At 57.7% G+C, this 11,585-nt stretch overlaps 1 non-coding gene across 1 annotated transcript; it reads left to right on the top strand.

Moving 5' to 3' along the window:
• Positions 1-10,769: 10,769 nt before the first annotated feature.
• LOC115801977 (U6 spliceosomal RNA) lies at positions 10,770-10,873 on the top strand. Its single transcript, XR_004022353.1, has one exon. It is a non-coding gene; the product is annotated as a U6 spliceosomal RNA (small nuclear RNA).
• The last annotated feature ends 712 nt before the right edge of the window (positions 10,874-11,585 follow it).

Raw genomic sequence — 11,585 nt, 5'->3', positions numbered from 1 at the left:
AGCTGGACACGCCTCCTGGCCGGTCCAGGGACAATAATTAAGAATCAGGTTTCCGTTGAGAAGCATTATTGCCAGGAGGGGTTGTAAATCAATAGACAACGTTTTTATCTCGGAACGAAAATTAATTATTCAGTGTCAAACATGTTCGCGCTCACTTCCCTGCCAGCACGGCCGGCTGGACTCCAGGGTGGGCCTCCCAGGGCCCTCGAGGGGTACAGAGGGAGACAGAGGCCAGGGGGGCCGGGCCGGGGAAGGGATGCAGAGAGGAGGGGCCGTCCTGCATTTCAAGATAGCTCTGCCGCCCCAAAGCCCCACACCGAGTGCGCTAGAAGCCAGGTCAAGCCCCCGCTCCTCCTAAGATGGACACGCACGTGGCGAGCACAGCAAAGCCACCAGCCGAGTGGTGGGCGGGCTCCATCAGGGCCCCTTTTGCCCCTTCACTCCATAGTCCCCACGGCCCTTTGGCCAGGGCTCAGCCAGCTCGTCCTGCTGGGGTCCAAGTACGCAGTGGCAGCAACTGAGCCCACCCTTCTGAAGCTTTGCCCCCAATATTTCTGGGAAGTGGGAGGTGTGCGGGTTGGAGGGCTTAGCCCACGGCGGGGGTGGGACGGTCCTCGTTCGCTCAGGGTTTCAGGTGTCACTTCCCACCCCAGCACACAGCCAGGCCTCAGGCCCGCCACCTGCACCTGCCGTTCCCGATTCTCCCACTGCCGCTGTCCCAGGTGCAGAAACGCACGGAGACGTGAAATGACTGGCTTCTCAGTGCAGAAGGAGCCTTCCTGGAGCCTCACCCCATCCTCCTGACAGGACCCCTGGCATCTGAGAAGTCCGCGTGTCCCATCAAGAGACAGGAAGTCAACCGGCTTTTGTGGCTTTGGTGCGTTCACTCCTTCATTCATTCGTTCACACATTTGGCCAAATATAGAAGCAGCCTCGGGCTCACAGCCAGGCGGGGGGCGGGCATGGGAGCACGTGCCGTCCAGGGCCCAGGGCTGGCTGCCTGCTGGAGCTCTGATGGCCTCTAGATAAGGGAGGTGAGTAGACTGAGCCTTAAGGAGGGTCCAGAGCCCAGGGCCCTGCTGGGAAAAGGGCGGGCTGGGGCTGCGTGTGGATGGGGGAGCCTGTCGCCGCGGTGTCTGAGCGGGACACGTCCAAGAGCCTTGACTTCCCGACACGGAATTGCCCGTGACCCCCATAGCCTCGGGGGGCTCTCAGCTCCCAGCGCTCCCAGGTCCTCTGCCCTTAATTCTCCATCTCTCCGTCTGCTGGCTCCTTCCCCACCCTCCCCCCATCCACCCTCTGCCTGTCCTGGGCTCTGAGCCTTTAAGCGCCCTGGCTTGTTGGAAGCAGAGGAGGGTGTGGACAGGGCCCTGGGCCCCTGGAGAGCAGAATCCAGCGGGACCCAAGCAGGAGTTACTCCGAGGGAGGCCAGGGCTGGGTCAAGGCGTCATGGAGTGGCCAGTGCCGGGATGAGGGAGGGGCCTGGGGGATGGGGAGGGCCGAGCTTTAGGGGGAAGGGGAGGCAGTGTGACAGAGACCAGCTTGCCCAGGGCCCACTGCCCACGGAGCCAAGCTCTAGCTTTCATGTTGGGGGTGGGTGGCGCCGGCGCAGGCCGAGTCAAGGACCCCGTGTGTTCTGAGACAGGCCTGAGGGCAGTGTAGCTGCAGCAGGAGGGTGGTGACAGGTGGGCCCACAAGGTCAGCGGGGGCCAGCCCAGCGCCAGCCGAAAGCCCCGCAGAGTGGACTCTATCCGGAAGGCAGGGGAGGGGCGAGGTCAGATCTGACCTTGAGGAAGGTCAGTCTGGCCGCGGAGGGAACAGACCGGGGAGGGTGCGGCTGGAGCAGAAGGGAGGAAGAGGAGGGGTGGTCTGGGGTGGGCAGGGGCCATGGAGCCCAACAGGAGAGCCACAGGTGATGTGCACGGTGGGTGGCCGCCAGGGTGCGGCCAGGTGGGCTGCATGGAGGAGCTGCCAGGCCTGCCCTGGACTTGGTGGGCTTCATCCATTACTGCCCCAGGGTGGTGGGAGGCGTGGGGGCAAACGCCAGGACATGAGAGGCACCAGGAGGCCATGGGGGCAGGGCAAGGGGGGTGGAGCAGTGGGGAAGGTGGGCGGGGCCTGTCCCCCACTCACAGGGAAATTTAAAATGCACAAGGCCCAGGATTTCTCAACTTCAACCTCACAGCGCCGTGGTGAGAGGGGCGCCGGTCCATCCCCTGCCTCCCTGAAAAGCTAGACGGTGGGAGAAGACACAGCCTAGCAGAGGGGCTCTTGTCAGCGCTGGAGCGAGCACGGCTGGCTGGCCTGGAATCCCCACCCGGCATGGCTTTCCCTCGTAGCTGGACACCCCTGAGCTTCAGTCGCCTCATCCTTAAGATGGGGTCACAGCCCCACCGTACCATCCTCCCAGGGAGGCTTTGCAAACTGTAGAGCGCCCTGAACTTGGGAGGGCAGGTTGATGTCCCCTGCCAGTGGTCCATGGCGATCAAGATGTCCACTAGCCCTTCCAGTGACTGAAAACTTAGTCCAAAGGAGAGGAGAATGTTTGCGAGGGAAGCCTGCCGGCCACTCCTGGCGTGCGTGTCGCCGAGGCCCTGTTACCGTCAGATATTAATATTTCCAACACCAATATTTACAAACCTCCCCCGAGGCTGCGCTGATGGAATATTCGTGGTCACGCTCAGCTAAAAAGAGTATATTGATTAGGGGAAAAAAGAGAGGTCACTTATTTTTTTAACCCAAACCTATAAAACACTGAAATCCATAAACACCCAGTTCCCGGGCTGCAGAGTGACATCCAACCCGGGCTGCGGTCTCCGTGGCCTGGTCAATACGGCTCCATTAAGGCCTGCCCACCCGCCCCGTCCGGGCCCCTGTGGCTGTCCAGATTAATAAGTGCCTCACGTTTTAATTCTGCGTCCATTAGTATCACGTTGCCAGCCGATCGGCTCGGCTGTCGACCCTGGGGAAGGCCCGCTCAGGGGCCCTGTGCCCTGGGGAGGTCATCAGGGGACATGGGGACAGCTCCGCTGGCCCAAGGGCAGAGGCCAGCAGGTTTCCCAGCGTCCGTCCTTCTGCACAGAACCTGGATGCCGGCTGCAGAAGCCTGAGGACGGGCGATGTGAGTGGGTCAAGGACACCCAGGCCCTGCTTGGTGGTCTCGTTCAGAGAGCACCTCTGGGGCTGCGTCAGCACCACCCAAGCCGGGTCTGCCCCAGGCCGTGCAGGGCCAGGGGGTCACCTCTCTCCAGCAACTACTCCCGCCAAGCCCAGTGCAGGCCTTCAAGAGAGGGTCCTGGCCAGACCTCAGCTGAGCAACAGGCCCCTTGGGCGGGGACAAGCACCAGCTGCACAGAGAGGGTGTCCGGGGAGCCGCTGGAAGGAGCCCGGACGCCCTCTAGGAGGGAACAGGGAGCCTGATGGTGTCTCCCCCGGGTTCCAGAAAGGATGAAGGGCAGATGGTGGCCTGGATACGAGCAGGAGACCTGTAGAGCCAGCCGAGGTCATCCGGAGGTGAGAGGGCAGAGCCTGGGCTGCCGGCCTGGGAGTTGACAGAGGGAGGGGCAGCCGCCAGGGAGGACGGCAGCCAGGGTCCCGCCACCCGAGAAAGAGCGTCCCCGAGGGCCGGCTCCTGCCCCACAGCCACTAGGAGAGCATTTGGAGACGGACGCCTGATGGAAACACCTCCTCTGTCTGCAGCAGCCCCTCAGTCGGAGCAGGACCCCGACCTCCGTGCCCAGAGCTCTCAGTCCAAAGTAAGCAGGACTGACAAACACTCTCTGAGCTGCTGACACACAGTCCAAAGTCCACGTCTAACAGTGACTCCCGGTGCCCATCAGGCCCAGCTGCCTCTCTCCCCACAGGTACACCCACCCCATCGTCAGCTGTGGAGTGAAGAGCAGCTGAAAACCTCTGAATGTGGGGAGGGAAGGGGTCTTGATCAGGACAGAGGCCAAAGAAGCAGTGGTAGCCTGACGGCAAAGGAAAAGTCTCTAGAGGTACAGGGACCCCCGCATCCTGACAGCCGGGCCTTCAGTACTGGCGCCGGTCGTCCTGCAGCTTCAGGGTCCCCGCGTGAGCATCCAGGGCACTGACCGCCCCGCAAATACTTATCCACAGTGTCCGTACGCGGTCCCTGGGCGGGGGGCTGCAGGAACAAGGTGAATCAGGAACTTTCCTCCCCCCAGGAGTTCCCAGTTTACGGAATAAAACATGATGACAAGGGTGGAACAGTCCGGGTAAAAATTGGGCTGCTGTGTCAGGGGCCAGTTGAAGAGGGTTGGAACAAATAAAGTGATTTATATCTGGCTCCTAACTGTGCAGAGACAGGGGAGCCGGGCTGGCAGGGCAGCCCCTTCCCCAGGGTGGTCCCATATCCTCTGCTCTGTCACCAGTCCTGGCGGCTCCCTCCTCTGCGCGGTTCTGAGAGGGCCATCCCCACTCTGCATCAACAGGGGAGGGGGGTGACCCCTCCCTCTTGGGCCGGCCCGAAGTGGCTCCCCCTCCCATCCCATCCCTGGAACTTGGTCCCAGAGCCAAAGGCGGCCGCAGGTTGCGGGGTGGGATGTCGTCTTCATTCCAGGGCCCAGCTACGAGTCAGAGGTTCCATTGCTACTAAAGAAAAGAGAACAACGACGGGGACAAGTCAGAGTGGCTGCCACTGCTGGTCTCCAAGAGGCTGGGAACAGACCCAGACTGGCCCAGCCCACGGTCCTCCCACCCGCCTCCAGGTGTGAGCTAACCAGGTGTTCACCTGCTGTAGGTGTGCGTCCATAGCATCAGGACATGCACATAACAGCAGCAGTGCCTGCCCAGCCCAGGGACCTACAATAAAGTGTCAAATTGAGGGCTTCCCTGGTGGCGCAGTGGTTGAGAGTCCGCCTGCCGATGCAGGGGACACGGGTTCGTGCCCCGGTCCGGGAAGATCCCACCTGCCGCGGAGCAGCTGGGCCCGTGAGCCATGGCCGCTGAGCCTGCGCGTCCGGAGCCCGTGCTCCACAACAGGAGAGGCCACAACAGTGAGAGGCCCGCGTACCGCAAAAAAAAAAAAAAAAAGTGTCAAATTGAGGCTCATACACCTCCTCCAACCCAGGGGTCTCCAGTCTGGGGAACTGCAGCCTTTACCTAGGGAATGAGCCGGCACAGCTAGAGACAGACAAGCCTGACATTGTCCCCTCCCTTGCGAGGGCTCTTGGTGTCTGTGATCTGATGACAACCGCTAAAGCCATGTGCCGGAGCTGCTGCGGGGATGTGGTGAGATTATGCGGGCACGGTGGAGCCCAGTCCGTGTGCCACGAATGGCATCATCACCATTAACTCTATGAAACCCTCACACGGGAGCGACGGAAGGGTTTTGGGAATAGATGGTGGTGATGATTGCGAAACACTGTGAACGTAGTTCATGTCACTGAATTGTACACTTGAAAGATGGCTAAGGAGTTCCCTGGTGGTCCAGTAGTTAAGGCTCCGTGCTTCTACTGCAGGAGCGAAGGGGTTCGATCCCTGGTCGGGGAAGTTCCGCACACTGCGTGGGGTGATCAAAAAAAAAAAAAGAGATGGATAAAAAGGCAAATTCTATATTATATATTTAAGCACACACCATGAAAGAGAAACACCATATCGCTTGGTTGGTGGAAGGCACCCAGCACCCCGGGAAAGGACCTGCGGGAAGGGTAGGCGGGTTTCTGTGTCTGGAGCACGGCTGGAATCATCGGGAAGGGGGTGACCATGGCTGGTGAAGGGGGCCTGGGGAGATGGGGTGAGCATAGGGCAGCACTGGAGACATGGGGGAGAGAGCAGATCAGATCCAGCAGGGCTGCTCCAGGCTGCAGTCAGGGGCTGGGCGCTGAAAGATCAGAGAGGAGCCGGTGGGGGGGCCCGGCTCCGTGCCCCACCTGCCACCCTGGACCATCCCTCAACAAACTTCTCACGTAAGCCCAGCGCCTCCTCTCGTGGGAGCACAGATAGTCTCGGCAGCCCTGGTGAGTTACTGCATAGCAGCAGTTACGGTTGGCACCTAAACGGTTTCTTTGGCGAACTGAGATTGGATTGTCAATACCAGCCTCTCTCTAAGGAAGTGAATGTACAAATATGATGCTTCTGGGACTTCCCTGGTTGTGCAGTGGTTGAGAGTCCGCCTGCCAATGCAGGGAACACAGGTTCGAGCCCTGCTCCGGAAGATCCCACATGCCGCGGAGCAAATAAGCCCGTGTGCCACAACTACTGAGCCTGCGCTCTAGAGCCCGCGAGCCACGACTACTGAGCCTGCGTGCCACGACTACTGAAGCTCGTGTGCCTAGAGCCCGTGCTCCGCAACAAGAGAAGCCACTGCAGTGAGAAGCCGGCGCACCACAGCGAAGACCCAATGCAGCCAAAAATAAATAAATTAATTAATTTTTTAAAAAAAGTGATGTTTCTGGCCCCTGAGCTCAAGCTGCTCTGGGTGCCCAGGTGGGGTCTTCATCTGACAGACTGTCCGACAGCTGAGAGTCCCCTCACTCCAATCACTGACATGTGTCCTTGATGGATCAATAAGTCACCCGAGGTTGTCCCCTCTCCTGTTGCAGAATTAATAGGCGGGATTTTTGTTGGTGTTGTAATGGCCGTGTGGCCCGGCTCGCGTTACACAGAGCTGATGGCAGCGCACAGGACAGACAGCGTGCTCCTCCACAGGGCTGGGCGCCGGGAGTCACAGGTGGGTGTCCTGGGCTGGGCCAAAGGATGTGATGGCAGCTGCCAGGGGTCCCCTTCCTTCCCCTGGAGGCTGGGGTCTGGAGGCTGAGGACATCTGAGCTGCAAGGGCCCAGCCCAGGTCCCATTTACAGATGGAAACCCAAGGGCGAAAGGTTTGCCCTGAGCCACATAGCAGGTAACTGAACACCACAGTTTTGTTAAAATTTTTTTTCAGAATTCTTAAAATTCCTAAGCTTAGCACATAAAGTCCTTCATGAAAGAACCCAGATTCCCAATCCACTGGGGATCACTAACTACACACACACACACAGGCACACCCCTGCCTTCATTCTAAGGATGAAGGTCATTTCCCGAAGGCGATGCTGTCTCACACCACAGGGCCTTTGCACAAGCCGTTCCCTTTGCCCAGAGCGCTCCCTGCCTTTGCTCAGCCAATCTCTTCCCCTTTTCAAAACCCAGCTGGGAATCCTCTCCCCCAGGAACAATTTCCTCACCTCCGAGCTGGGCTGGGGGCTTCCCTCTGCCCCTGCACTTGTCACACTCTGTGGTGACACGCCTACCTCCCCCACGAAACGTGATGCCTTAGGGGTGGAGCCACACCTCCTTGATCTCCAGCCTCACACGTCCTCGTGCCTGGAGCAGAGTAGGTGCTTGATAAAAACTAACTGAATGCATGAATGTCTCCATTTTCTGCCAATAAGGTAATACTATAACTCAGAGACTTTGGCCCTTGCCACCAGGCTGGTTTCACTGGAATCATCCCCTTTCTCTGACTGGGGGCCTGGTCCAGAGCCTGGTGCTGGGTACCCCTCGAGGCCCGAGCAGAGACGCTTGGGCTGTGGTCAGCTACAGGATCCCCACCCTCAGAGGCCGTTCTGAGCCCCCAGCCCCATATGGAGTTGTCCACACGTCAGTGGTCACTGTACCAGTGTCCTGGGGTGGCCGCAACAAAGGACCACAGACTGGGGGCCTTCAAACAACAGACATTTCTTCTCTCCAGTTCTGGAGGCCAGGAGCAAAATCAAGGTGTCGGCAAGGCTGGCTCCTTCCGAGGCCGTGAGGGAGAATCTAGTCCAGGCCCCTCTCCCAGCTTCTGGGGGTTTGCTGGCGATCTTTGGCATTCCTTGTTTTGTAGAAGCATCACCTTTGTCTCTGCTTCTGTCATGACACGGGGTTCTGTCTGTGTCTTCACACAGCGTCTTCCTCCGTGGGTCCCCTCTTCTTACAAGGACACTAGTCATGATGGATTGAAGGCACACCAGGTTCCAGTGGGGCCTCATCTTAACACACATCTTTATGACACCTGCGAAGACTCTATGTCCAAATAAGGTCACATTCAAAGGCACCAGGGTTGGGACATGGACACATCCCTTTGGGAGATGCAATTCACCCACAACCATCCCTGAAGCCATGGACCCATCTGAGGTTGTCCAAAGCCAGGGCATCAGGGGAGGAAGACAGGGCTCTGGCAAACCCCGGGGGGAACCTGAGGGAGAGCTGGGCAGGGAAGGAGGAGCTTCATTCATCTGATGAGGTTGAATGAGGAGAAGCGGGCGCTTCAAGGAGGAAGACAGCCCAGCCCTGGGAACGCTGTTCTACGTCTCCTGAGACAAGGCCTGAGCGGCGTCCGTGGGATTTGGCTACAAGGAGGCCATGACCTCAGCAGGAACCAAGGGCAGACTGCGGGGTAAGGAGGGCACAGGTAAGAGAAGTGAGAAAGTAAGGGAAGTGGTACCCACACCACCCAGGGGACTGGCTGGGAAAGGGAAGATCCAGTCGGCGGGCAGCGGGGGAGGGGAACTGGGTCGAGGAGGAGACCTGGGGCTTTAAATGCCACTGGAGAGGTCCCGGAGGATGGGGGGCTGAGCATCAGAGGACAAGCAGGTGCCCAGAGGGAAGGGGAGGATGCCCTGACCCGGAGGACGTGCGGGGCCAGGCAGGGTACAGCCAGGAGCCCGGCCCAGCCTGTGGCTCCTCCTTTCTCCATCAACAGCAGGGAGGGTGACCCCAGGCTCTGGGGAGAAGGGAGCGCCCGAGTCCCTGTGCCAGGGCAGCTCCTTCCTCAGTGGAGCTTGTGATCCACAATATTTAAAGGTTCCGGCACACACAGTTCCCTGAACCGGTCTCAGTCTTGATGCCTTTTTGTCCTCATCTTCACACCTGCCAGCAGGTCTCCTCGCCTTCCCACGTCTCCCCTCTCCCCACCCCCACTCTTCTGCACCAAGCCATGGTCCTCTTGGCCCGGACCACAGCAGTCCTCAGGATGGTCCACTGTCCAAACAGCAGCCAGAAGGAGCCGTAAAAAGTATAAATCATGATCAAAAACAGTGTAAAGAACATTGAACTTCAACCCACAATCTGGGAGAAAGTATTTGCAACATGCGTGATGGATGAAGAATTTATGTACAAATATATAAAGAGTCCCTACAAATCAATAGGAAAAGAATTTTTAAATAGGAAAAGATACAAACAGTGTTTCACAAAAGAGGAAAAAGGAACGGCCCCGGATCTGATGGAGAAACGATCCATGTCAACCATGAGGGAAGTACAAATGGATGACACGGAAAGGCCATCTCACGCCCAGCGGACAGGTGACATTCAGTCTCACACTTGGGAATAACGCTGAGGATGTGGAGAGAGGGAAGGTCGGTACGAGCCCCTTGGAAAGCAGGTTCTCTCGGGTCTACTGAGGACTGGAGTCAATGGGCAGACCTTCTGCGAACGCGGGGTCCTGGGTGTGTTCCGAGGGCAACTCCTGCATGTGTCCGGGGCTGTCTCTGATCCTCAAATCGCAGATGAGGGAGCTGAAGGGCGGGAAGGAGATCTGACTTGCGAGCCAGTCTCTGGCCTGGCGCCACCTCCTGCCCAGGATGCTCCAGCCTCGCGGGGCTCCGGCTCGGCAGTCTTGAGAAACTGGCAAGGAGGGAACAGGAAAACTAGAACAGGCGGAGAAAGTCAGGGGGGGCTCAGACAGGACCCCGCCTGCTTGCGACAAGGGGACGCGTGAGTCCTTCCCCGTGTGCAGCTCAGACGTTCCTGCCGGGAAGCCGTGATCCGTGATCGAGTCCAGACAAGGGCAGCACCAGCTCAAGACTTCTTGTCTGGAACCAGGCGCCGGAGACTCATCACCCCTGGGGGCCCCGAGAACACAGTTGCCCCGCTTTTGTGAGAACAGATGTTCTCTTGAAATTAACAAGCCTGTGAAATGGCATCCCCTGGAGTTAAAGCTAGGTCATAGAAGTGAACGATTGTCCCCCCCTCCAAGGAGCCAAGAGGAAATTAGCAGAAGGATGGAGGTAACCAGGGGCTGGGGGAGGGGCAGGGGGCCGTGCACCGCGGGTAGAGCTTATGTTGGGGGTTGGGTTAGTCAGGGCTCTCCAGAGAAACAGAGCAATAGGACACAGAGAGAAAGGAGATAAATATATAAAGAAACGGCTACAGGTACAGATAAGGATATAGATACAGATATACGTGTACAGATATAGGTACAAAGAGATTTATTAGAAGGAATTGCTCACAGGATTACGCAGGAGGCTGGGAAATCCAAAGTCTGCAGAGCTGATGTCTCAGTTGGAGCCCAAAGTCCAGAAGCTGCTGTAGAACCAGGAAGACCCGATGGTCCAGTTGGAGGGCCGTCCGGCAGGAGAACTCCCTCGGACTTGGGGCGGGTCAGCCTTTCTGTTCTATACAGGCGTTCAAGGGGTTGGGCGATGCCCACCTGCGTGGGGGCTGGGCAGTGTGCTTTATTCAGTCCACTGATTCACATGCTAACCTCATCCAAAAGCACCCTCACACACACACACCCAGAATCCTGTTGGACCAAACACCTGGGCACCTGTAGCCCAGGCAAGCTGACAGATAAAATTCACCTTCACAGCGGTGGTGAAAAAGTTCTGGGTAAAAATAGTGGTGTTGGGTACACACTGAAGGTATGTAATGCCACTGAATCATACACTTGCGGATTATTAAATCCTACACGCGCTGTTAAGTACATTTTCCCACAATTTTAAAAGAATGCACGGTGCGGATGTTTGCAATTGCTCCATTTCGTAGGTTAGAAAAAATATATATAACTCTTGCTTCGGCAGCACATATACAACGATTGGGACAGTACAGAGAAGCTTAGCATGGCCCCCTGTGCAAGGATGACCTGCAAATCGGTGAAGTCTTCCATGTTTTTTTATAAAAAGCTATAGGTAGCAAAACCGTTCCCACAAGGTTCCAAACTGGAGTTGGCAAACTGTCCTCAAAGGACCAGGCTTTTGCCATCCAGCCTCCGCTGCCCTTGGATCAGGACGGCAGCCAGAGACTACAGGTGAGTGAGTGAGTGTGGCCGGGTTCCAATAAAACTTTATTTATACTCACAGAAATTTGAATTTCACGTAAGATTTTCACATGTCACAAAACACTTTTTTTTTTCTTTCAGTCTTCGAAAAACATAAAAACCGTTCTTAGGTTGCCAGGTGTACAAAAATAGATAGTGGGCTGGTTGTGGCTGGTCAACGGTAGTTTGCTGACCCTGGAGCTAAGCAAAGAGGAGCCGGGGCTAGGCTCCACGGAGGGCGCCAACCCCAAGCCCAGCCGAGGGGGCTCAGCCATGCCTGGGTTCCCCGGGGGTGCTAGGTGGGGGAGGGCATAAGGAGAAATAAGGGGGCAGAACCCTGGGGACCCAGAAGTGCCAACAGCCAGTGGGAAGCAGACCTGTGCTTGGGGGGCCGGGGATCTGACCTCCACCACCATCTCACCCTGGACCGCACGTCCTCCTGATGCCCCAGCCTCTCCCACTGGGCCCCGTCTCACCCTCCTGCCCTCTCAACATCAAGGAAGGCGATGCCCGCTGCTCTGGAAGGCCACATGGGCAACAGGCTGCAAGGGTGACCCCAGGACTGCTG

This window comes from Delphinapterus leucas, chromosome 5 (assembly GCF_059928025.1).
Source record: "Delphinapterus leucas isolate spDelLeu-1000000601 "Yukka" chromosome 5, BTC_Dleu_Yukka2, whole genome shotgun sequence".
In the NCBI taxonomy this organism is placed as follows: Eukaryota; Metazoa; Chordata; class Mammalia; order Artiodactyla; family Monodontidae; genus Delphinapterus; species Delphinapterus leucas.
The sequence above is the reverse complement of the archived record's forward strand: the minus strand, read 5'-3'. Positions and strand labels throughout refer to the sequence as shown.